This window comes from Bos grunniens, chromosome 10, assembly GCF_055505025.1.
Source record: "Bos grunniens cultivar Pamir isolate PY7600 chromosome 10, Bosgru_T2T1.0, whole genome shotgun sequence".
Lineage (NCBI taxonomy): Eukaryota > Metazoa > Chordata > Mammalia > Artiodactyla > Bovidae > Bos > Bos grunniens.
Window position 1 is genome coordinate 92,633,630 of NC_141174.1, and position 27,000 is coordinate 92,660,629.

A 27,000-nucleotide genomic window follows, 5' to 3' on the forward strand; every position below is an offset into this window, starting at 1 on the left:
CTGAGTCAGGTCCTTTGTTTTTTTCAGGGTTTTTTTTGGTTTGGGTTTCTTCAGGTTTTTTGTGGGGTTTTTTTGAGGTATAATTAACAGGTGAAGTTCTAATAATATATTTAAGGTTGCAGTGTGACGATTTCATATACATTTTTCATTGTGAAAGGATGCTCACTATTAACACATTCATCACCTCACAAAGTTTTTGTTTTGCCTTTGTTGGGGGTTTTAAAAATGTTTTTGATAAGAGAGCCAGATCCATTTTAATACCTTTTCCAGAAAATATTCCCCATTTTGTCCACCTAAATCTCGTTGGCCACTCCATCTGCAAAAAGAGGCTGAGAAATGTGGATTTTTTTAGCTAGGCACGTTGCCAACTCCCACCCGACCCCCATACCACCCCATAGTGTTTCTTTCAAGCGTAGGAATGAGGTGAGGCAAATTAAGCATTCTCTGTCAGCGTAAAATGTAAGGAATTACCAAAAACCTCAGTAATCAAGGAAAATGATGTCTCAATGCAATGTTATAGTACCATATTAGAGCCTGAGGCAAAAGAAAAAATCGATCATGCTGATCCAATCTTTATTTAAAATTTTTATGTTTTTTCATTTGTTGTTCAATCGCTCACTCATGTCCACCTGTTTGCGACCCCATGGACTGCAGCACGCCAGGCTTCCCTGTCCTTTACCAACTCCCGGAGCTTGCTCAAACTCACGTCCATTGAGTTGGTGTTGTCATCCAACCATCTTGGCCTCTGTCGTCCCCTTCTCCTCCTGCCTTCAATGTTTCCTAGCATCAGGGTCTTTAATGAGTCGGCTCTTTCCATCAAGTGGCCAAAGTACTGGAGCTTCAGCATCAGTCCTTCCAATGAATACTCAGGACTGATCTCCTTTAGAATGGACTGGTTGGATCTCCTTGCAGTCCAAGGGACTCTCAAGAGTCTTCTCCAACACCTCAGTTCAAAAGCATCAATTCTTTGGCTCTCAGCCTTCTTTATCACATCCATACAATGTTTTACATTATTGCTTATTAAAATATTCATCAAGATTAATAAGTTTTTTGGCATCCCTTTTAATTTTGTGCTCAAGGCAAGCGCCTTGCTCTCCTCATCCCAGTCCCAGCCAGTGGTTTTCTTAGTGAAGAAGAAGAGAATAGATACTGGGTAGGAACCAGTCCCTGCAAGGGAGAGACCCCATTGCTCACCCATATCCTTACCTCCTTCCCCACTGCTGACGGAGTGAGTGAACTCATTTTGGGGGAGCACCGTTGGCAGGGCTGCAGGGAGCGAAATTCCCACAACCCAAGAACTGCTCACAAACCACCGCAGTCTTTTGGGAGTAGACTTATAGTAGCAACTGTATATCCCTAGGTAGAATTCTCAGATGAGTATAGATGCCATTGCTGACCAAGAATGAGTGTGTGATCAGAGGGGTCACTTTGGGATCCATGTGGCAATAATGACCTCATAAAGGATGGGCCCTCACCGGGAGAGAAATTAATGAAGACATCACGTCAGAGGAGAACTGTCCAGCTCCTCACTGCGTGTGTGGTCATACCTCTCAGAATGAATGAATCTGGTTCAACTTGATTTCATGTTGATATAATGCTTTCTACAAGGAGTATTGGAGAAGAGTAGCCTCCCTTGTGGCTCAGCTGGCAAAGAATCCATCTGCAATGTGGGATAGCTGGGTTCGATCCCCGGGTTGGAAAGATCCCCTGGAGGAGGAAAATGGCAACCCACTCCAGTATTCTGGCCTGGAAAGTCCTATAGACAGGGGAGCCTGGTGGGCTACAGTCCATGGGGTCACAAAGAGTCGGACACAACTGAACGACTAACACTACTACAGCTGCTACTAGCCTAAGGTCACAGTTGGCCATAGGTCGACTCCGCGATGTGGAACCCTGGATACAGAGGGACTGAGGTCATGGAGGTTCAGCTACAAGTTACACTTGGATTTTCTGACTGTGCAGAGGAAAACCTCCTGTGTTGTTGAAGTGGAAACTGTAATTTGATTATTGGTCTAGAATTTTAAAAATAATTTTAAACAATCATCTAGAATTTCAGAGAAACTCATTTTAAATTTCATGACAAAATCATTTGTAGTTTTAGAAGAGTTCTACTGATGGTATTTAGTTATGAATTGGAGTGCCCTTGAATACGTATATCAAAAATAAAATGTCTAATAAAAATAAAAGCCATAAGTGGATCTTATAGCTTAATGTGATATAGTCAGGAAAAATACCATGATAATCTCCCTTTTTGGTAATGCTTCTGCCTTAGACAAAATGGCATGCAAACCATCTACTGTATGGGGATTGAAACTACTTTATTTCTTTCCCCCTTTCTTCTTCTAGCTTCCAGAAACTTCAGGTAGGTTTTTAAAAATTATTTTTACAAATTGTTAAATGAATCAGTACCTAAAACAGACAAGTGCTTTTGGAAGTGTTGCTGCATTCACAGGACTGATTTTTACAGGGATATTAAAACATTTTGTGGCTATGATTCATACCCTGATGCTCATATAAATTCTTGCATTGCAGAAATTCGTGATTCAGTCTGTCAGATGATTTCCCTTCTTGAGACTGTAGTATTGTGAAAATTCAGCAATTTGTTTCACAAATCCTTTCATCTGCCTCCTTGTGTAATACTTTCTGTTTTTAAAGCTGTGAGCATTTTATCACCCAGCCCCACACCAGCCTTGCTGCATGGCCTGGCTCCATCCTACACTAAGCCCTGTTGCCCGCAGACTGTAAAACACTTTTCAGAGGCGCTCTGTGGCATCACGCTTCAGGGAAAGTACTCTACTTTGTCAGTTCTTTTCAACCTTTCACAGGAATGCTGTGACAGTGAAATGAAGACATCAGGAAATGTACTTTTTAGTTCTTAAGAAGACACCTGCTGTAGGATTCCAGGTGTTGGCAAAGGCAAACAGTTAATTTTAAGGTATGAAGGGGTTGTCTTTGATATGACTCTGCCAATTAACATTTGGTTGTCTGTGTCCAGTTGAAGAATGAATTGCTAAAACACAATTTTTCAAATTTTGTTAGCATTGGACTGGTTAATTTAGAAGTATCTTTGTTGTTAGTATCTATTAGCTCTTTCGAATGTGAACACTGTGTCTTGGATCTTGGAGGGGATGCTCTGTATTTATTGATTCGATTAAATGGCCCATGCCACAGTTTCCCTTCCATGAAGCAGGATCCTAGTGCTTACCTAAAAGCTGAGGGAGGAAGTTGAGCTGCAGTGCATGCATGGTCCCTGATTAGCCCTGCAACTGCTGCTTTATAAAGCCCACGAACGGCACCATGACTCTGAGTTAGTGCTGCCTGAACATGTTCTGCACCAAATACACAAACATGGCTGTGAGTTGCAAAGAATGTGGTAAAGAACGGCGAGAGCAGGAAGTAGGGAGCTTGCAAGCCGGGCTGAGTTAGGACCATTGTATCTATTTTGTACTCAGAGAGCCACAGCAGATACAGTTCTGAGGCTGAATGCCTACTTGAAAAAATGTACGGGGTTAAACATGTCCGGATTTTCTGTTTCTGGGAGCACAGTTATACTAAAGAGCCACCCAACTGCAGACAGATGGTGGTGTTTCAGAGATCAGTTGTAATCGTAAAAGGTCCTGGCAGCTGTCAGGTTCAAAAAATAAAGAAAGAGGGTTATCAGAACTGAAAAACAAGAGAAATGGAAAGCAGAGATTGATGATGCTGGGTGTTGCAGTTCCTATCCATGCTTCCTGTCTTCAGGACTTGGGACGGGAAATGTTGGTGACACTTCACATTCTCTTCCACGCAGTTCAACCAGCATCATGGATCTGAATAAATAAAGCTGGCGGGTGGGGGCGGGGGAGGTAGATGGAGTGATATAGATGATTTTTCCATTTGAATGACATTGGTCAATTTCTCTTTTGATGAGACTAAAAACTGTTGCAATAATGAAATTCAAAATTTTTACCACCTTTTTTCTTTCCTTTCTATGTGACTGAACTAAAATCTAAAATCCTTCATTCCTCGGCACTACTGAGAAGTACAGTGAGGCTGGCCATCTTTACTAATTTTTAGGCAGAGGACTTTTTGTATCAAATTTGGGAACACAAAAGGGGTGAGGTAAAAATCATGTGATGGTAAGCTGATCCAAATTTTGATCCTTTTTGAATTAAAAAGTGTCCTTAGCATGGAGAGTGGACTCTAGCTCCTGGAAGGCAGTCAGAAAGTCACGTTGCCATTTGTCAGCCTTCCTCATGGCTGAGCTCTCCTGGACTTCTCTTTTGAACTTTCAAAAAATCTCCTCAGCATTAAGAGCTTCCCTGAAGCTGGATCTTGAGCATCTTGCATCCTGATTTCCAGACAGAACTGAGTTAAAAACATAGTAACTGACTCCGTTTGTTTTTCTGTCTCCAAGGTGTTGGGCCCCACGTTCCTCCTCCCAGCCCCAGCGGGAGAGGAACACTTCGTTCCTCACTGACAGGAACGAGCTCTGGAAACCTGACCAAATGTTGGCTGGGGAAGCCCAGTTCCCCCTCAAGCAGGACTAAATGTTTCCCAAATTAATTCTGACAAAGTGAGTTTAGAGTCGACTTTCTGGAGTTTCTCAAAATGATTTAGGGTATTTTAAGTCAACTCTGTGTTGGCTCTTTTTCCAGTGTCTAAGCCCTACTACCTGTTGGGGGCTTCATTAGCGTCAAATACTTTTCTTTCTAAGCTATGCCGTGGGAGTTTTTATCATGTAAAAATGTCCCTGGAATGTAAATGCCCTATGATGTCTTTGGTTTGATGTTGGGGTCAAATGCAGGCCGCTGTGTGACCTTCCTTCTGGAAAGAATGGAGGCTTGTTTTGCCTCGCTCATTTGGTTCTCAGCGTGCATTCAACCAGCAACAACACAATAGTGTATAGGGCTAAAGATCACTTGCCTCCATGGGGTTTTTGGGTGGACAAGACTTGGGATCAGAAGATTCTAGATGTGTGGGCGCGTGGTCTTGTGTTGATGTGTGTAGCCTTCAACGCTGGGCACAAGCCTACTACTATTCTGGGTTATTTATTTCACTTTAATGAGCAAAGAAAAATATGGTGCACTTGAATGACATAATAATAGACAACTGCATGTTCTTGAGTTGTAAGTAAATCATGGTCAGAAAAAGACAGTGAAGAGGATGTCTCACTAAATATTTCCAGGCTTTGTCTCACAAAGGCTTGGTGGTGTTTTAGAGTGGCTAATTAGGAGATAGATCCAATTTCGTGCTGCCTTCTCTGTGACTCAGATGACCGTTGGAAACAGCTTATTTCAGACTTCGGCTGCCGGATACAGTCACTGGCTATTTCCAAACCCAAGATGTTTGGATGCTGATTGAGTCACAGTGTTTGCGTTCTGACTGTTCCATCAAACCCAGGCCGCGTGGGAAGCACCGATGACACGGGCTGGGTTGGAGAGGCGACAGTCTGTTCCTGGCCGCAGAGGGGAGGCAGCCCGGGGCTGAGGGGGCTGCTGTCCCAGTGGCGCTGTTCTCGCCCAGCAGCGTGAGGTCTGCCTGTCCCACTGAGGGGGCCAGGGCACAGTCGGAAGCTCCTAAGCCCTCCTCTCAAGGGCAGGGGCCTCAGGGCAGCCCTGGGGCACTGCTACCTTTCTCAGGAGGCTTGGTGGCATTGCCAGAATGAGCTGAACAACAGCTTCTGGCAGAGAACAAGGCTCCAGTGCTTGCCTCTCCCCACTTCTTCAGCATCTGCTCCTGTTACTTTGCCTTGCTGCTTCAACTTAGGGCTGTCTCTCCCCTCCCAGTGACCAGCTGTCACTATTTAGGTGCTCACCAGCTCTTACCATGGGACACCCCCACCCCCCGACCCCCCGCCCCAGATTCAGCATTGTTTGTGGCCTAAGTTGGTTTTTAAAGGTGTGACTTTTTACCTTTCCCTCTTTGTGTCAGAATGTTTCCCTTTGGTCTATAGCTATTTTTTCATTTCTTTTCTTTTCCCTTGATACCTACCCCCCTTTCGTCCCCACAGGGATTAAAGCAACTGGATTTCCATCAAGGTTAGTATCGTGCTGGTTGTGTTCCTAACGTTCTAGCCCTAAGTGCCCTTGGAAAGACTTCAGATGTGGGCAGTTTGTTCTTACCCAATTGTCAAATGACCTGCTCCGTTCTGTCTTCCAAGGTCAAGGGAGTACAACTCTCGTTTTTAACAGTATCATTGCTGCCATTTCCTAAAAGCTTATTGTGTGTCAGGCTCTGTGCCAAGTATTTAACATTTACTTTCCATTTAATCTTCATATCAATCTTATGAAGTAGATAGTGTCAACTTTTAAAAAATGCACAATGTGAGAGTTTCAAGTTAAATTTTATTTGGGGCAGAATGAGGACTGCAGCCTGGGAGACAGCACCTCAGAGAGCTGAGAGACTGCTCCAAAGAGGCAGAGGGAAAGGTCGGTATATAAATTATTCTGGTAAAGCGGGGAGTACATGCAATCAAGCACGTTTTGTGAAGCTTCTGCTAGTCACAAGAAACAGTCATCACCATGAAGGATTTTAGTGCTTCTCTAGATATGAGGAGATACAAGAATTGGGCTCATAAAGTCAGCTCCCGAGAATATGCAACTCTCTGAAGACCTGTCCTGCCAGTTTTCCCAGAGCACAGATGCCTCACTTCTGCTCTCCACCCTGAACTCCTTCAGGGGGTGTTGAGGTCAGCCGCTGCAGCAGCACATGACTTAATCCTTGTAGAGGTGGATGGCAAGCAACCAAGTGCTAATTTGTAGTCGACAGTCTTATTGTCTGCATTTTGCAGCTGGAGAAATTGAGGCACAGGGAAGTTGGTTATTTGCCCAGCATCATTCTGCTAGTATGTGCCATTCGCCAGGACTTGAATCTCATCTCAGTCTAGATCCTATGCCGTAACCACCTTCCAAGGCCAAATTGTCTTCCAGGTCATATGTCGGTATCTTAAGACAATCTATATTGTCCCAACCAGGAGAATGCTACTGGCATATAGTGGGAAGAGGTTAATGTGTGGGTGCTCAGGTACTCAGTCCTGTCCGACCCTTTGCAACCCCATGGACTGTAGTCGGCCAGGCTCCTCTGTCCGTGGGATTCTCCAGGCAAGAATACTGGCGTGGGTTGCCATTTCCTCCTCCTGGGCATCTTCCCAATCCAGGGATCAAACACGTGTCTCCTGTGTCTCCTGCATTGGCAGGCAGGCAGGTTCTTTACCACAGAGGCTAGGAATGCAGCTAAACACCCTCCAGCTTATAAGACAAAGAATTCTCTAGCACCAAATGTCAGAAGTGCCGAGGTTGAGAAACTCTGTTATAGATAGAGCAGACCATTTGTGTTTAACAGTTAAGGGAAACCATCCAGGTGATATTCTGAAACTTCAGTTATTTCAGGAAATATTCCTTTGCATAGTTTTAAGAACTATTTTTAAATTGCTCCATGGGTAGAAAATATATGTAACTGTTTACAGGGAGAAAAGATTTCATGGAATTCCCAACTTTTGAAGTGAGGAGGAGATCTAAGAATTCCTTTATCTCTGCTGTGATTTGGTTATTGGAATCATGCCGTTTGGTAATTCCATCAGGCGGTTTGACTTTGGTACCCACTTAGAGGTGTTATACACATAAATTCTCTGCTAGATGTCAGCAGGAAGTTTGAAAATTGTGAAATGTGGTATCCTGGCCTCGTTTGGGTCTCATGAATGGGTGAGGCTCCTGTGGTCCCACAGGCCATGTGCACAAAGACCCACAGAGCAGGAGGGGAGGGCGCCGGCTGGCGAGGCAGGGTCCGCGGGCTGCCCAAACGTTCCGTGTGGAGCAGTCCTCCCAGCCTTAATCACGGCCTCCTGTCTCTGTGTTCCAGTCACGTGCTTGGCCCCTCTGCTCAGCAGGCAAAACCAAGAGTTCCCAGTTGGAGAAGTTTAAGGTCTTCCTGTTTGTCTGATACTCCTGGCAGAGAAAACGTCCACATCTGTGCATGGTCCGCCCTTTTCCTTCCCCCAGCCCTGCTCCGCACGCCCCCAGCAGCCTCGAAGCGCTGTATTGTTCCCATTCTTCCTCATCTTGACCTTGTGCTAACTGCCTATTTATTGTAATGACTCCTCAGATAAGGTACTCCTTGGGACTTTTTTTTAGTAAATGCTTAGGGCCAGGAAATTGAGGATCTAGCTAAAATGCAGTGCACAGCATTTTGAAGTGTATCTCAGACCACAGTGAAACGGACCGGCCCCCACTCAGCTGTCTCTTTACCTCTTGTCTAGGTTTGTGTGTGTGTTTCCTGGGTCATGAACACCCCTTTGGGCGTTGGTCTCTGCAGATGACTGCCACGCGTGACCAGCTCCCTCCACCTTGCCCTCCAGGACACATGGTCACCTCGTTCTTCCCCCTTGGCCTGGCCCTCCATCCCTTTGGCAATTTTCTCGTATCCCCAGGGTCCGCCCTGGTCCTCCTGTCTTCTTACTCCACACTGTCACTCAGGAGGTCTCATCCATACCCCTGACATCCCTGGTACCCCAGGTGCCCCAGGGCCTGGTGCGTGTCCTGGCGAGGTCCGCAGAAACCACTAATTCTCCTCTACCCAGAATAGACTTGTGATCTTGTCCCTCCTCCCATATTCTGGATCCAGGGAATGGAAACATTCTAGGAGTTGTACAGAAATCTGGGAGTGCTCCTTGACTCCTCTTCCCAACACCCTTCAGGACCAGTTAGTCTCTTGAGTCTTACCCTCCACTGCAGTAGTTCTGGCCCTTTCCCTTCTTGCTTGGATCCCTGCCAGGGCTTCCTACTGGCCGTCCTGGCTCTGCAGGTGGGCCCCTTCCACATCGCTGGCAGCAGTCTGCAGGATGGGGTGGGGGCAGTGGCCTCCATCGCACAGACCTGTTGATCCTTGGCTCCCGCTGAGCCCGTGTGCAGCTCTGTGTGCACGTGTGCACGGGGCACGTGCTTATCCCTACCTTTCCTTGCCTGCCCCTCACAAGGGTCCACGGAAATCATCGCTAAGTAGCCTATAATAGAAACGGGGATGAGTTTTACTTGAGCCACACTGAGGATGACAGCCCTGCGGTTGCTCAGATAACCAAGGAGCTGCCCCAGAGAAGCATGGTTTTCAGCACAGGGTCATAACTGGTCATAGCAAAGAACATCAAACAACTCAGAGGTGCAGTCCTTCAAGGTTTAAAAGAACAGGTCAGCATGCACACAGCAAGTCAGCATGGCCTTGGCACCTAGAAAGGGAGTCTTATCATTGAAGGAGAACCAGCACTGGCGTCCTAGGAAGAGAGGTATTTCATCTTTATTTTTAACATGGACATGCTTTTCTTTTGGTCATGGGATCCTTTCCTTTAATAATTAAAGCAGATGTATGATGTGTGTTTGATGGGCCACCAGCAGGCTGTTTTAGTTAGCATAGAATTTGAGGGAAATCATGTGTGAGCCAGATCGACTTCCCCATATCCAGTATGTGAACATTTCTTCCTCACAGGGGTCCTAGAGATGAGTTCTCTAAAATGTAAGCCGGATTGTGTTACTTTTTTGGCTGAAAACACTGTAGGGGCCCCTCACTGTAGTGGACAACATGGAGTGCAGAATCCCAATCATGACTCATCCGTCCCTCCCGGGGTGATTCCTGCTCACTCCTCCTGCTGCTCACTCCTCCTGCTGCATTCCTGCCCATCCTCCCCAGCCCGCCCCAGGCTTCAGGGGATGACCCTGACCCTGGCGGGCCCTATGCTTGGCATTTGCCCCCAGCGGCCTTCTCTCCTCCAGGCAGAACGGGGTGCCCCTCTTTGCTGCTTCAGTGGCACCAAGGGCTCTGTGCTGGGCCCACCTGCCAACTTCCCTGTTGCCCTGGGACCCCTCTGAGGATGGAGAGCCATCATTTTGGTGTCCAAGCACTGGTCCCAAACCAGGCACACGGACGTACTTCAGAAGCCACTGTCGTTGGTATGTGAATGGGATTTGTCTTTCAGACATGAGAGCACGCGGTTTCTGCGAAATGAACACTGCCAGCCAGGCTGCTTCAACTTTGCCTTCTTTCTGATGAGGCAGTTAGGGTACCCATAGACACCGGAAAACTTGTCTTTTGTTTTAACTGGAGGATAGTTGCTTGACAATGCTGTGGTCTCTGCCTCACATCAACGCGGATCAGTCACACTTCTTAACCGCATCCGTTGGAGCCCCTTCCTTCCTCTCCTAAAAAAGTCCCATGTGGTCAGGAGTGAAGAGAAAATTTAGTGGGAGGGGACAGCTTGAAAAAAAGGTTGCAAATTCCTTTTGGGACCACACTTTGTACCCGCAGACTCTTCCTCTGATGTGCTCATTTAATTTTTTCCTGAGCCAAATTGATACATATTTATCCAGTACAGACTATTTCTTTGAGTGATAAAGACTTCCATCAACAGTGGTTTTTATTTTTTTATGCAAAAGAGAATATCATGCTCTGGAAGCAGCAAGGGGCAAAGCAGACCCCACTAGCCTCCTAAAACCGTCCTGGCTTGATGTCAGTGTTTATCTCTGACACGTTTATCTCTTACAACAGCCAAAACTCTGTGTGTCCTAGGGGTTTCTTTCTTGATTGAATTTGGATCAGAAAGCCACACTCACTTAACAGTCATCCTAGTTCCTTGAAATCATTATAAAAGTTTACAAATAACCCTGTAAGTTAAAAAGTGAATTTGAATGGATAAGGGGGCTGTTAGAGCATAAAGTTAATTTTCATTCTTCTGTTTAAAATTCATCGTACTAAATAGCTAGCAGATATGCCTGAATTAACAAGCATTCACTCTTTCAGCCATCGTTTCTACTTAAATATACAAAAAAAAATGAAGATCATCAGCTACTTCTGTTTCGCTCAGGACATAAGCAGTGTCAGCATAATCTAGTCCTTTAGTTTTCTTTTAAGTGTTTTTAATGCCAGCATTCAGGGTTATCCAAGAAGCAGAAAAATTCTAGCCTTTCTCCACCCCAACTGTGACCCTCCCTTTTGAGCTGATGATAGATTTACTTTGCAGTTATTATAGTCCTGATAAAATCCTTATCATGGCTTCCTCATGGTTCTCCCTGATCTGGGAGTGCTGCCCCACCCACCAGAGCACTCCTCTGTGGCGAGTCCCATTCCTTTTGGCCTTGGTCTTTCTTAATGTCTCTGTGTTTCCTGATTCCAACTTTAATGACATTTCCATGAGGCCAGCAGGAGTACCTTTGTGTCTCCTCCCAACCCACCCTCCCACCCTGCTTTCCCTGCCTGCTCCCTGCACACCTTGGACTGTCAGATCTTGGACAAGGACGCCTGCCTGGCCTTACCTCTTTAGAGCTTCAGTGCTTAGTTCAATACAAGTTAGCAGTGGCTAATCACCATGATAAACAATGCACAGTAACAGGAGTTGTCCAGTTTGGGAAGCCCACAATAGGCGACTCCTTTTTAAATGCTTTTGTTTCAGCAGATGTTTAATGAGCATTATTTCCCAAAAAAGGGTGGGGTGTAATGAGATAAGAACAGAGGAAAAATCCGAAAATCAAATATTCTGGATCCTGGGGAAAATAAAAGCTATTTTTGCAGTACTGAGGCAGTTTCACCGAGTACCTCAGCCATTCATTGCTTCTGTTCTTTGAAGCCTCTGGGCCCTTGGCTTCTTGGCAGGTGGGTTAGGGTGATGGGGTGGGTGGTGTGTCTGAGCGCATCACCCACCTACGCAGAGTGGCCTTAGAAGGGCTGTGCTTTTCTTCCTGCTCTGTCGCAGAGGCCGAATCCGTGGACCTCAGCCCTCGCTTTTGGGAATGGCCACCTCCGCTAAAGGGCAGTTTGAAATAAAGGTCAGGAAGTCAGGAGGAGTGAAACTGGACATGTTTATGAGGGTTATTCTTGTTGACATAGCTTTCTTCTCACAGTCTACCTCTGCGATTTAGGATGTGTGTGGTTGACCGCCAAATAATTTCTTACCAGAGCCTCCCACCCCAGCCTTTACTATCTGCAATTATCATTGTAATCAGACCAGTTTTACCAAATCTTGGTAAAATATTGCCTTTGACAGCACTGAGACCAAAATTTAAAAAAGAAAATTTAATCCATCCATGATCTCATTGACAGTACCAAGTAAAATTGAAAATCACTTTAAATTAATGTCAGCTCAGCAGCTTCATCTCCAGGCTGTTGGGTTGGAGTGCTGAATTTTTAAATATCATTTGAATCATTTCATATGATCGTAACAAAACAAGACATTTTATTAGATCATTAATAAGAATACTTACCAGAAGTAAGTGCCCCTGGATGGATGTAAATCAGCCTTCTGGGGCCATTTATAACTGATGAGAGAATTGCACTGCTTGACTTTAATAATTCACCCAGGAACAGAGAATAAACAGCAGCAAACATTAATTTTATTGGACAGTTTCATACGGTTTATGTTTTGAAATAAAAGGGATATGACTTGACTCCTGCCTGAAACCAAAGCACTTAGAAAGGACTCCCTCGTGCTGTTGGCATCTCCGTGTGGGGAACTTGTTCTCAGATGCCTTTGTTAATCAGTTGGCACCCTTCTTGCCATAAATAAGAAGCCAAAATATAAACTCTTTAAATAGTGACTACAGCTTTGTGTTCTATCATGTCCTTTGGCATATAGCTATGAAATCCTTTATAACCAATCATCTTACTTGTCTAGAACAGAAGCCACAGTATCTGAGAAAGGAAGGAGCCTGTATATGACTGTGATTTTTCCAAACCAAGTACGGGTTAAAGAACCCGTAATTGCTGGCTCCATATCTGCAGCTAAGGGTAGAGAGGGCCTTGTTTTCAGCTGGCAGCCCAAAGACTGGAGTGGAGGCTGCTCTGCTGTGATTCCAAGAATGAGAGACACTCTGGACCTGGAAATGAAAGGGCAGAGGAAGTAATAACGCTACGAGAACAGGGTGCCAGTCGAGCCCACGCCCTTTGACCATGGCCCTTGGACAAATGTGCTCAGATATGACCTTCTCTTCTGCCTCTGCACTCGGCAGCTCTTATAACTGACAGGGTATCTCCCTTTCCCATCCATCTGTAGGACTTGGGAGAGCCGCCTGCTTCAGGGGGAGAAGGTGATACAAGGTGGTCATGCACTTCAAAGGTTTGACTCTGGGGACAGACAGTGGTCATCTGCAGATCCTCCCCAGCTCTGCCCCTGACTCTCTGAAGCTAGAGCAGCCAAGGATGCCGAGTGTGCTCACACACCATTAGCCAAGAGCCTAGACCAGAGTCCGTGGCCCCCGGCTTCCTGTCTATAGTGTTTTTGTCCCCACCTATGACTTTACCATTTGACAAGCTTCAGTCTACAGTCACTGATATTAAAAGGTGATTTTTGTGTGTGTGGCTGTGTGGAGACAGCTCTCCAAGAGCAGATAAATGAATGTTGACCAAATATGATAATAGTAATAATTCCTACCACCTATTGAATATTTAAAATTATACCTTGCTTTACATGCACATATTTTTAATCCTATAACACCCTTTGAGGTGGATCCTTTGAACACTCTTACTTCATTGCTGAAAGACACAGAGCTACAGGTACAGACAGGGTGATAGTATTGAAAGAGACCTTTTGTGCCCTTTTTATATCTGTTTGTATCCTTTATGCTATAGACCTCTTCTTACACGGAGAAAATTGGTGTTTGATGGTGAAACTACTTACCCCCAGGCCAGGTGGGCCCTAAGGAAGATCTAAATGGGGAAAGGAGTGCCCTCGCTGACCTCATAGGTGGCCACGCTGATGTGGGCTTTGGGGGTGGGGAGGCCGGATCCCGCTCCAGGAAGTCTACTGCACCTGCCCTGCGTACTTTCCTTTTGCCAACCACTGTTTAAGCTTATGGTTTACGTAGTTGCCTTCACAACAAGCCTATGTGGTAGGTTCTATTAGTACCCTCGCTTTACAGACCCAGGAACTGAGATACAGCACCACCTCTGGGCCCAAGGTCACTGCCCAGCAAGTGCTAGAACTGGGAGTCAAGTCCAGACAGTCTGGCTCCAGACGGAATAATCGCTCCCCGAGGTGGCTTTCTGGATGAGCTCATTGGCTGGAAGGGTGGGGCAGTGGGTTTGGTAGCAGTCTTGGGAGAGTTACTGTTGAGTCCACGCTCATCCTGTACGTGAGCCTGAGAGACCTCCCCCCAGGTCCCGCCCACGTTTTCTGCGGGGACCCAGAGTGGTCAGCCACCCTGCTCGTGCGGGCCTGGCACTTTCTCTGCCCTGTCTGGGTGTCATCTCACAAGGCCGGAGGTCATCAGAGCTGTGGGAAACGTTTGCTGTGAGGAAGCCTGTTAGCTCCAAACACTTCAGAGAAACATGTGTCAGCACCCAGGGGTGCTCCTTTTTCTAACCTAACCAGAACACGGTCTTCTTTTTCCCTCCTCCGATTGCCTGGAGCTCCCCTGCCAAGCTTTACCTTTCTGTTTCTGAGCCACGTGGGTTCAAAGGGGAAGCACCCACTCCAGCCTGGCACACCGGGGAGGCTGGGGCAGGAGCCCCTGGCAGCCTCCGGAGTCCAGGGCACTGGACACGTGCGTCACCCGGGGCCGGCTTCCTCCCTGCCCGCCTTCCCTAGCAGCCCTTCCAGGTGAGCACCTGGGGTTGGAGTGTCTCTGGGACATGGAGCTAAAGTCCTTTGTGTTCCCAGGCTCTCCAGCACTTTCATTTTTGTTCTGAAATGGCTCGGTCCTCTGACCTGTACTCTCTTCTTCTGAGTTCATCTCTGTTTATGAGGCTGCACTGCTGTTAGAAGCTGTGACAATAAGTCCCTGTTCCCAGAAAGAGTAGTGCATCTCACGAACAAGGACAAGGGTTCAGCCTGGCAGAACGGGGTTTTCTGTGACCGGCTTGAACTTTGATCTGCACTGACTTCATCTGGGCCGCTGTGAGCAGAGCTCGCTGGGCCGCCGCCTCCCGCCTGGCACATTCCTGTGTCCTCAGGCCAGGTCAGTTGCGCCGGCCGAGGCCCTGCCTGCCGTCGAGGGTGGTTCTGAATGTACGAGGGTCTGAAGCTGCTGGCAGCTCTATGCTGAACTTGCTTTTTCTCGAAGAGTGTTGCATCCCTTTGGGAGCAACACTTAAGCTCGTCTGTTTTCAAAACACCGTCTGAATCCTAAATGTCTGGGGAATTCCTCTAGTTAATAAATGAAGGAAGCTTAAACCGGTCTACGGTTTTGAATTTGACATTCTCAGGGGAAGTTGAAAAATGCTGTGTGGCTTGATCTCTGGCCGTGAAGTCGCTGAGACAGGCAGTGTGGGATGAACTGGGTGTGGATGCAACGTACAAATCTATCTTGCTGACTTTTTAGATGTTAAAAAAATCTGACCTTACAAATGTGTGTGAATGTGTATCTATATGAGTGTGTCTGTGAGTGTGTGCATTCATCACACAGTATTTCATGGGTCTTAAACACTTGAGAGAGAAGTAAGGCTCTAGAGAGGGGAGATTCTTGATACATAAGTAGTGAGCCATGTTTGTGAATATCCACTTGTGTGGTTTTCTTTTTTTTTTAAATTGCAGATGCATTCAACACATAAAGCCTTAGGCTATTTCCATTTCCTTCTATGAGCGCGCTGTCTTTCAAGAAGGGCGTGTTAGGGACTCACAGGGCAATTTAGACCTTAATGCTGCAGGTTGTACCTTTGGTTGTGAAAAGCCAGCATCAGTGTGAGAGAAATAATAAAAACAGTGAGTTTGAACATTTGAGTGATATCCTTAGAAATATGAACATAGCCTACAATAGACTTTGACTCTACTTTGTCACTCAGAAACTTTCTAAAATTCATTAACAATGTTGGTTAGAAGCAGAAGTGACCTCAGTGAGAATATAAAAGATTTTCTGTTTGTTTTTAAGGTGAGCAGTGGCTAGCATTGTCCTGAAGAAGTGAAGTGAAGTGAAGTCGCTCATTCATGTCCGACTCTTTGCGACCCCATGGACTGTAGCCTACCAGGCTCCTCTGTCCATGGGATTTTCCAGGCAAGAGTACTGGAGTGTATTGCCATTTCCTTCTCCAGGGCATCTTCCCAACCCAGGGATTGAACTCGGGTCTCCTGCGTTGCAGGCAGACGCTTTACCGTCTGAGCCACCAGGGAAGCCCAGGCATTGTCCTAGTCCCTGGGTAAATCACAAATTAGATCTTGGTTTTTACGGATACCGGTTATTTTACATCATTGGGCCCAGTTCACTGATAATATCCCTCAGTGGGTAATTAGAAACGTGTCATTCTGCTGAGAGCTTTGCCAGTAAACCCAATGACAGCGGCAAGGTTTACAGTGTTTGCTTTGATGGGCTTCTGGGTGAAGGTCGCTGCCATCGCAAGCTGCTCCTGCCCTGTGCCCCTGAGAAGTTCTGGGCTGTTGGGCTTTGGGCTGGCAGCCCTGTCTGTGCATCATGCAGCGGGCCGGTCCCCTGGGCCACCCCAGGACGAGGTTTCCGCTGCACTTGTGCTCACACCCATCACGTCCTTAACGGCTGCTCGGAACCCTGGCTCCAAGGCCCAGCTTGAACGTTAACCGCCGCCGCTGCGTCTGCCAGTAGCACTCACGGGTCAGGTTTTCAGGGCCAGTGGAGGTGCAAGGAAAGAAAACCGTTTCTGCCATTCTTTAACCACCTGTGGCTATTTCCAGATTAACGTTTTTGTCTACTACTAGTTTTTGAGCTTGTAAGGTGATACCACATATGTATGCTTGTGTATCTCTATATATACATGGTTCAAAAAGAGGTGATACCTAACTTCAAACAACTGTATTTTTAAAGGGACGGGCGTTCTCACCGTTAGCTGACGCTCACCTTCCTCATAGAAGCTACCAGTTTTTTAACCCTAATGCTCCACGGTCTTTTCCTCCATCTCTGAAATGACTGTATTCCTAGAGGGACTATTTGGAGTCTCATGATGGAGATGGCCTGAAACCAGTTAAAAGTGTGGTCAAGGCCACTTCTCTGCCTGCGAGCCGCTCCTTCTACCTCGCGCCCTGTGGGCTGAGCTTTTCACGCTCTGCACTGCCTGCCCAGCCACCATTCCTTCCAGTTCCCAGCCAGAGGCTGAGGCTGTCGGTCATCCCACTGCTCTCCTCTAGTCTCTTGCCCCCTCAGTTCATAGATTCCTCACTCCGGCCCCATGCGCTCCATTCCCAGGAAAGACCTCTGTCCCGGGCTGACACCTGGTACCAGCAGGCCCTGGAAGTGTCTCCTGAGCTGCCAGCCTGGCCGAGCCTCCTGCAGGCGGAGCTCAGAGCTCTCTTCTTGTGCCTGTTAGAAGCACACTTCCAAGTTGCCATCCTAGCTGGCGGCTGCACAAGGTGACTGGAGCCACCCCAGGATGCAAGAAATGGGAGCAGAGAAGGAAAGGGAGGCAGCGTGAGTGAGTCAGGACTCTCTGGTAAGAGGCTCGGAGAAGCGTCTGATGTGGAAAGTGGTTCTTGCAGCTGCAGCCCTCAGGGTCACTTCTCATTGTCCTCATTTGCTCAGTAGGGGTTTTTTTCTTAGTAACTCCATGCATTAACCCTAAGATAAATATATGAAGAAAGTAAACTTTTTATTGAAGCAGTCTACGTTGTTGAATTGTACAGTGAATGCTTCTGGGATAGTTGCCAGTCTTTAATGGGGCTTCCCCGGTGCCTCAGTGGTAAGGAATTTGCCTGGCAGTGCAGGAGATGCAGGTTGGATCCCTGGGTCAGGATGATCCCCTGGAGGAGGGTATGGCAGCCCACTCCAGTATTCTTGTCTGGAGAATCCCCATGGACAGAGGAGCCTGGCGGGCTACAGTCCATGGGGTCGCAGAGTCAGACACGACTGAGTGACTAACACACACAGATTGAGGGTCACTGGATGACTTTTATTGCTTTCCAACTGCAAACTACTTTGCCGTGTCTATCACAGAGGACGGTGGAGTTGAATGTATCTCGACACCAAAGACAGAATAGATGGGCCCTGGCTCTGCCAGGAGCTCGGCCCTTGGAGGAAGTTGGGTTGTGTGTGACCTTAAAATCTCAGCATTGGCAACCACAGGGGTTTGGTTTTTTCAGCCACTCCACTTGTCCGTCAAGGGTCAGCTGTTCCTCTGCTTCATGTTGTCAGAGACTCAGGCTGTCAGAGAGGTCTCATCTGGGATTGTTCTTATTTCATGGGAGAGAGAAGCGAGCTGGACAACGGGGCACCCCTCCCCCAAGCTCTTCCGCCCAGAAGTGGCTTGTGTGACTTCTACCCACGCTGAATTGGCTGAACGAGTCCCATGATCTGGTCTCATGTCAGTGGGGTCGGGAAATATCTTCCTCCAAGAAGAGACATGATATTTGAAAGAATAATACGTCCTTTCACAAGAGCTTTTCTGGAAGCTTCCAGTAAGGAGATGACTCTTGTTCTACTTGATTCTTGAGTTTACTTGGTGTTTTATGGGTTTGTGTGAGAGGCTCAGAAGTAACCGACGGCATAATCCTCTTCATTGATCATGTTTGGGTTTTCTTAAGCTGCTGGAAGGGAACCTGGCTGATGGCCGTGTGTCTTGTGAACAAGCAGCGATTCTTTCTGCCTCTGTGCAGAGGGGACAGGAAAGCCTGCAGCTGCTGTCTGAATGAACGTCCAAACTCCCTGATGCTGGGGGCACTGCCCAGCTGTCACTTAGATGAGCCAGAAGCCCGTCCTCTAAGGGTTATTGATTCTCAGGCTTGGGTCACGGGAGCAGAGGACTTGGCAGTCTCCCCTCTATTGACACCAGGGAGTTCATGAAGCAGGAAGTATCTTGATTTTATATGTAAGTTCTTATAAGCTTTTTGGTTTTCACCCTTTGTTACTTTGTCCATTAAAACTCTCTGCTTTCTTTTATTTTTTTAATTTAAATTGAAAAAAAAAATTGGGGGCGGAGTCTCCATTGCTGCATGCAGGCGTCCTCTCGGTGAGCATGTGGGGACCGCTCCCTAGTTGCAGTGTGCAGGCTTCTCGTTGCAGAGCATGAGCTCTAGAGCGTGCAGGCTTCAGTGGCTGCAACCCACCAGCTTCAGTACTCGTGGCACAGGTGCTTAGTTGCCCTGCAGCACGTGGGATCTTAGTTCCCTGATCAGGGATCGAACCTCCATCCCCTGCATTGAAAGGCGGGTTCTTAACCACTGGACCACCGGGAAAGTCCCCAAACTCTGTGCTTTCTTATTGATCCTGAAAATACTGGTGAGGCTCACTTTAAGGGCTCATATTTTTCCAGAATTCATTATGAATATGAAAAACACTTTCTGTTTAAACTTATATATAACAGGGACATTGAAAGGCAGCTCTTCAAGCTCAAGTTCTGATTCCACTTAAACCTGAAGCCTTTGCCATCCCACAGTGCGTGCAGGGCATAAGCCCCTGGCTAATGGCTCTTGACTGAATCACACCTTAGAGTCTACTGTGGAAGTCAGTTCTCCAGTCACTCCTGCTGGACAGAAAGAGACTAAAGGAAGATGATGATATTTTCCGAAAGGTCTCCTCGACCTCCTACAGGTTTTTAGATGATGACATTTGTGGAAAGAAAAAAAGTTATGAAATATGTAAGTGGGCTTGACAAATCTTAAAGAACGGATCATTTAGAAACTGGGACCAGATAGGTGGACCTGTTGACCTTGGTTGCTGACGCCTCAGGACAGAGTATAAAAATGACTCCTCCAGAAATGTGTGCTTAGAAAGTGGATTGACTGGGTACAGAGGAGTTGAAGTGGGCATCAAGGAAGAAATATCTGACTGGCCGGGACTGGGGGATTAAAAAACCAACTTGACAGTCAGCAACGCCTCACCAAGTGCTCCAGACCCAGATAAAAAGAGGCTTGCTGAGGCGTTCTGGAGAGTGGAGTCTCTGCTTCTCCGGCGGGGCGGGGCACCAGGCAGCTAAAACCACCGATGGGTTCAGCAGGAGATAGAACCACCTACAGAGGGGAGCTGAGCTGGGGTCAGTAAGACCTGGAATGCCGAAGATTACTTAGGTCCACTCGGTAAGTTCCTTGAGAGTCCCTGACATCCGCAGCGGGCACGGCCACCTGAGCACGTCCTGAGTGGCCAGCCCAAGTCTGGAGAAGGAGAGCTCGAGAGAAATAAAAGCCGTGCGGCCAAGCGAAGTTTCGAGAAGCCCCATTTTGCCATTTGTAGAGATTACTGAAAACAAAGACTGACTTCCATGTGTGGTCCAGAGAAACTGCCAGGACCCCAGGAGAGCCAGGGTCACGGTTCTGTTGATGCTGGCCAGTTGGAGTCCATGTCCTGTCAGCCTGACATCTTGGACAGATCAGCCTAACATCTTGGACAGCCTGATACAGATTAGCTTGGACCTTTAACAAATTTCAGAAAAACAAGTGAAAGTGTACTTAATGTAGTGAAGGCTATGCATGTCCATCCAGATGATAGAGCTTGACTTACTCTTCAGAGCAGACGTTTCTAAAATATGAGGGTTTAGAGCTCTGTTCTTAAATTGTACCTACAAATATGAAAACTGCAGGAAGCTCCCTGCGTGGCCTCTCACCATCCACGCCACCGACTGGCTCTGTCAAGGGGAGCGGCCTGGGATATTGGCCTCCTGACCTCTGCCCGATAGATGCCAGTAGCACCCCTCCCCACCCCAAGCTGTGATAACCAACAGTGTCTCTAGACATTGCCAGCGTTCCCTGCAAGGCAGGGAGGGCACAGTCGCCCCCAGTTGAGAGATTGCCCACAGAGTCAGAGGTGGGATGTGGGACTAGTTATCCCTGAGGAAAGGGTGTTGGCAGCCAGGAGGAGGGGTGAGCCTGTTGAGACCGTGACTTAAGGAACAGTGTAACTTCTAGGGTATTTGGACGCTCTGCTTCAATAGAGTCAAGGTGTCTGCATTACCATAGTCAGTGTATTTTAGGGAGTAACCAGGGCAAGTGAGAGTTTGCAGACTTCCTTTGGTAGCTGATTTAAAAAAAAAACAAAAACATGCAAGGTGCCGATCTGTTCACACCAGCACTGTCCTATCGGCTGTCACTCTGCTTTGTGCTCTGGAGAGGAGGTGCTGATGGATGGGGGCCCCTTGCCATAGGAGTGTTCCTGGACAGCCTGTGAGCAAGGGGCTGGAGGTCGGGGGGACAGCTGGCTGCCCTGCAGAATCGCTCATTCCTGCCCTCGTGTGGCTTCGTGAGCTGTTCGGGGCACGCAAGTCTGGCTCTGCGATGGTGCGCTGGGCCACACACGTCCTCGCCCGTCTCTGCAGCCTCAGCAGCCCTGCCCCATCCCCACCCCGACCCAGCACCATGCAGCCTCTCGTGCAGGCGGACCTCACCGAGTCTGAGACCTTCCGGCTGACTGACTCTCAGAATTCAGTGTGTAAAGAATCTCCTGGGGGCTTGTTAGAGACGCAGTTCTGGCAGCCCTTCCAGAAAGTTTGGTTCAGTGTGTGGGAGCTGGGAACTTATGCACTTTGAAACAGGTGGCCCATATCCCCCTCTAGGAGCTGGGGGGGCCCGGGGACCACACTCTTCGAGTCAGCACTCTAGAGGGTCTTTCTAACTTTTGGAAGGCAACAGCACATAAATTCTACTTTCCTAATTCTCTCATCCTTCCAGAAGACACTGTGCGGGAGGCCACGGTGCTGAGCCTCTGTGCGACTTGTATATCTGAGGGAGGTGGTAATAATGGATGTGGACGTTGGCCAAGAAACTACCAGCGACGTGGGAGTAAAATGCAGCCTGCTCCGAAGTGTATCGATTATTTGGGCCACGTGGGTTAGTGTAGTAAATTTCTTATTAATCACAGGAGCTCATATTCTTTTAGTACTTACTGAACCACAGATACTGTGTAAAGTTCCTTTGGTAAAGAATTTGTTTAGCTTCCAGGATGGCACCCCTCAAAACAGAGCTTCTTAACTGTGACATCAGAACCACCTCCCCCACACACCGTCCCAGGAGCTCTTTAAAAAAGAGGGTCCTGAAACCTAAAGGAGTGCAATGGGGTGCGGGGTGTGAGGGAGGTGCAAGAAGGAGGGGACGTGTGCATACTTACGGCTGATTCATGTTGTTGTATCACAGAAACCAACACAACACTGTAAAGCAATCATCCTCCAATTAAAATAAAATTTAAAAAAACCAAAGTTAATAAATATTCAAAACTCAAAAAAAAAAAAAAAGAAACTAGAGTTCTGGACTTCCTTGCTGGGCAAGGGGTTAAGAAGCCATCTGCCAACCCGGGGCCGCAGGTTCGATCCCTGGTCCGGGAAGATTCCACCGGCCTCAGAGCAACTGAGCCCATGCACCGCAACCACTGAGCCTGAGCTCTGGAGCCCGTGAGGCACAGCTGATAAGTCTGTGAGCCTCAGCTACTGAAGCCTGTGCCCCTAGAGCCTGTGCTCTGCGACAGGAGGAACCACTGCAACGAGAAGCCGGCCCACCGCGACTAGAGTAGCCCCTGCTCACCGCAGCTAGAGAAAGCAGCAACGAAGACCCAGCACAGCCATAAACAAACAACAACAACAGAAAGAGTCCTACCCAGAGCAGCTTTCTGCTCACTTCCTCACCAAATATGGATTTTACTAGGACTGGAGAGGGCCGTACAGACTGTTCTGTTTTTGTCTTTTTCTGTGCACACACACATAGCACTTACACATGTGTATACACAGATGTATGTGTCAAGTTCCTCTGATTCTGAGGTGTAGCCTCACTCATATTCCTCCCAAATGTGATGCGGTAGGAATTACACAGCATCAACTATAAAGGATTCTTACCAAAAATGCTTAAGCTGAATCTAAACGAGATTAACTTTAGATTTAACTTCCATTTTCTCTGTGATAGAGGATAGAGGACAAGTTTAAATGGCATCATGAGGAAATAGACAAATCAGATTGCTGGGTATCCTGTAAGACAACTGGCCTGGTATCTTCAAATAAGTCAGTGTCAAGGGAAAAAAATAAAGGCAGGGCAGGGTAGGTTAGGGATGTAAGGACTATTTTTTGACTAAAAGCGATTAAAGACATAATTAAAAGTGATGCATGAGCCTCGATTGCGTCACGGTTTTAAGAAAACAGCTATAAAAATTGGGGCAGGGTAGGGAAATTTGAGTGTGGACCGGGCTTACAGATATAAGGAAATTATTGTCAGTTTTCTTGGGTGTGTTAATTTTATTTTGGTTACGTAGGAGAGTGTCCTCATTTTTAGGACGTATATGCAGAAATGTTTGGGGGTGAAGCGTCAAGACATCTGTAACTCATTTTCAAACGGTCCAGGGGACAAGTGTTTGTGTGTGAGTGTGTGTACTGTGGATGGAACAGACAGGGCAGCGTGTAAGCCAGTGTTCAGTGCACAGTGCTCATTGTCTTCACCTTCTGTCTATGCTGGCAGATTGTCTTAATGAAGTTGAAGCACAACACCCAGGTAAGTGAAGTGGTGCTGTACTCCAAAACGTGGTTTGCACGGCCCCCTTCTTGGGCATCGCTGCTGGCGTGATGGTGGAGAGTGTGGGCATGCCAGCCAGCTGCGGACGGCAGCTCCGCTCCCCACTGTCCCACTGAGGCAGCATTGACGCAAGGCCACTCGGTCTGCCCCACCTTTCTAGAGGCTCTGGCCTTTGCTCCCAAGCTTCCAGACTGTAATCTCTTAGGGCAGTTCCGCCCGAACGCACTCTCTTCCCTTCTCACTGACAGCAGGAAGCTGCCAAGGAAAGGACCCCATTCAGCTCTGCTAATAGCAGCCCTTCTTCTAAATAGTAGGGACCTGTGGAGAGGGCTGCAGACGCCCATGGACCGGCCATTTGTCACTTCTCTTGGCTCTGTATTCTGACTTTGGTATATTACTCTAGGTTTCTGCCAAAGTCTCATTTGTTTAGGGCTGTTGTTTTTTTGTTTTTTGTTTATCCCTTGCTAAGAGGTTTTCCTCTGTGGACTAGCATAATTTTCTGAAAGTTGGAGGGCTGTCCACGTTATCCATAAACACCAGGGATGTGGTAGTAAAGCCAAGCATCCTGGAGGGGGCATGTGTTTAGTGGCCTGTAGAGAGAAGATGTTTACATGGAAGCTCAGCAAGGGTCTGGTCTCATTATGTGATCTTTGGAGGAGTGGGAATCGCAGTGAACAGCAGGGAGGGCTGCGAAGGAGCGCTGTGCTGAATCCTGCGGTTAACGAGATCCGTACCCTGGATCCTGTTCCCCTTTGATGTGGCTCTTATCTCAGGGCACGCCTTCCCCGCTGGGGCATGTGACAGAGCGCGGAGCACTGTAGAATCCCCTTGCTGCCTCTCCCCTGACCCAAGGACTTTTCTCGGATCCTCAGGAAAGCCAGTTTTTGTCAGCCTTGCATATCATGGCTATTCCTCTAAAGTAGTCATTAGCAGACTTGCTGAGGAGACCAAAGCATCTTATCTCCCTTTTCCAAACAGAAAAGTGAAGGCCTCATTGCAGCCACTCTGGGGTGGCTGCAACAATCTGGTACAGTGGAGGGGGACTTGTTTTAGCACAGATGGACAGGGAACTGAATTTTCTGAATTTACACACAGGGGTCCTGGAATAATTCTGCCTTAAATTTGGCAAGAACCATTGCTAAGAACCGTGCTAAGCCTAAATGTGCCTTCTTCCCTTCTCTTGAAGTTTCGCATCCTTTCTCTTAGAAGTTGCAGCCTAATCCCACCCCTGGCTGGAAGCTGACCTTGCTGAGCAGGACACTGTACATTTGGCATCTTCGTTAAGATCCAAGTCACCTGAGGGGCTGTAGCAGAGTCTGAGGTTCTGCAAGAGGACAAATATGTAAAGGTTTTATATTCACATTGAAGAAGTGCCACTGAACAGTCGAGGGGCAGGGATTGGTGGCAACTGGGGGCACCAGTAAACTGGCTTTCTATTCAAATGGGGAGCTTCCCAGGTGGCGCTAGTGGTAAAGAACCCACCTGCCAATGCAGGAGACACAAGAGATGTGGGTTTGATCCCTGGAGGATCTCTGGAGGATCCCCTGGAGGAGAGCATGGCAGCCCCTCCAGTATCCTTGCCTGGAGAATCCCATAGGGGGCTACAGTCCGTGGGGTCGCAGAAGGGTTGGACACGACTGAGCAGACCAGAGAATCAAATGGGAAGGTTGGATAGAGCTTCTGTCTCTAACAAGCAGACTCTCCACCTGTGAGTTAGAAGCGTTTGTAAGCCTGGTGGGTGGGAACTGTTTGGATGAAGTGCAGGCTCCTCGTGGGAGTCATCCTCGCTTGTTTTCTTGTTCTCTTGAAATGATCGCTTTCATTATACACAGGTCTCCTCCAGAGCTCTTTTGCATTGGTAACTTCTTACTCAGAAGCCATTTCTATTTGGTAATATGGGGTGAGAGGGTAAGAGTGACTGAGTGAGATTAGATTATACTTCTGGCCTCGTGCTAATTTATTTTCCCCAGCTGAATTTGTCAGCTGTGTTAGGCAGTAGGGAAACAGGAAGTAAGACCCAGGACCTCAGCCTCAAAGCCCACCAGGGAAGCTTGGACACCAGGAGTGACCTCATCCATCTCTAAATAGCCTGGGCTTGATCCTCCTCTATGTGTAAGGGCCAAGATTCAGTTACCACCGAGCACTTCCACTGGCTAAACTGCTGACCAGTCTCAGCCCTGTTAGGGGAAAAACTGTCGAGGCAAAGGCGTTGATGTTTACTGAGCACTTACGGTGCCAGGCGCTGTGCAGGCGCTTTCACTGTTCCCGCTTCATTCTCACAACAGTGTCGTGAGGCAGGGGCCCCTCTCTTTCTCCATGTGGTCCGTGAGGGAGCTGACAGCAAAGGCTCCGAGAAGTTACATGCCGTGTGTCCAGGAACCTTTGTGGTGCAACACACCATCTCTCCCTTCCCCAGTGCTACACACACACAAGTGTACATGTGACCGTTAAGTTCCTGTGTTCCTAGCTTTGCACTAGCTAATTTCTCAAAACAGCATCTTGTGTAAGTGTTAAATCCACTGTTTTATAAATCATCACCGCTCACTAGGCTGTGAGCCAGCATGGTGGTGAAGCTTTGACACCCACTCCCTTCTTTCCCCACTTCCTCCCTCCTCCATAACTCCCTGCCCAGCCATGGCCCACAGGCCACCAGGCTGTCTGTAGTTCTTAGGGAGTTGATGTGACCTGGGTTAATAAGTAATCATTCAGAACAGAGCCATGCGCCCAGATGTCCATTGCAAGCTGTGGGATTTTCCTGACCTCGGGGGAGGTGGGGCGCGGGGAGAGGCAGGAAGATGGGGCTGTGAGGAGCCCTGTGGCCCATTTCAGGGTTCAGGCCTCCCTGAAGGAGGTTTGAGCCGTCAGAGCAGGGCCCTCTGGTAATGAAGCCAGCCGTTTGTCCTTCGGAACAGAATGAGGCCTTGTGAGATCAGAAACAATGGGCGTGTTGAGTTTCAGACCTGGTGTGAACCAAAGCTCGGGGAGAGGCCCTGTGATGGACTGGGGCGGTTCAAGGGACGCATTCTTCACTGGCAAGGCTCTGTTGTCAGCACGTCCCCTCGGTGGTAATGATACTTAGTCAACGGTCATTAATGCCCCTGTTTCGAATAATTCCCACAAGTGAGTAAGTCAACAGTTCTTGGAGTTTTTTTTTTTTTCTTCTTCTTCCTCTTCTTCACATTTTAACTTCTGTAGTTTATTTTGTCTAAAAATCATCCCATGAGAAATGCATGAAAAATAAGTTTGCGAGGCAAAGTTTTATTATTAATCATGGCATTATTTTCCTTTTAAATTCTCCATTACCTCTGAAGCAAAGACTCCCTCCTGTGCCTCTGCTAGTAAGTTGATTCCCATACAGTAAAATCGGGAGTTGCAAAAGCTGCTAATAAGCAAAAGCTTTTGATACAAATTTGGCAAATTCAGCTCATCTAGTACCAAGTCCTGTAAACTTTTAAATCGCGGCTCGTCCGTGGACACAGTTCCCTAGCAGCCTATCTTGATCCGTCTGAACGCAGCCTGTGCAGCTGGACTTTTTCTAGTAAGATGTGATGGAGCAGGAGCGGCGTCCCAAGAGCGCACAACCGGGGCCGAGCCCAGCGCGCAAGATGGCCCGGGTGAGTGAGCAGTGCAGCCTAGAGATAAGGGGCACCACAGGAGCGCCCTGGAAACAA

The 27,000-nt window shown here is 47.7% G+C and overlaps 1 protein-coding gene across 5 annotated transcripts in view; it reads left to right on the forward strand.

Moving 5' to 3' along the window:
* Nucleotides 1-27,000, forward strand: part of LHFPL2 (LHFPL tetraspan subfamily member 2) — a 174,212-nt gene that overhangs the window by 120,402 nt on the left and 26,810 nt on the right. The window contains exon 1 of one of the 5 annotated variants that reach the window (XM_086323141.1): nucleotides 2,556-2,935. The exons of 3 other annotated variants lie outside the window; for them this stretch is intronic. The gene's annotated coding sequence lies outside the window, so the exon portion shown is untranslated. Of the gene's footprint in view, nucleotides 1-2,555; nucleotides 2,936-17,575; nucleotides 26,944-27,000 lie in introns of those variants that run through there. One more of the 5 variants, XM_086323139.1, reaches the window with a different exon arrangement.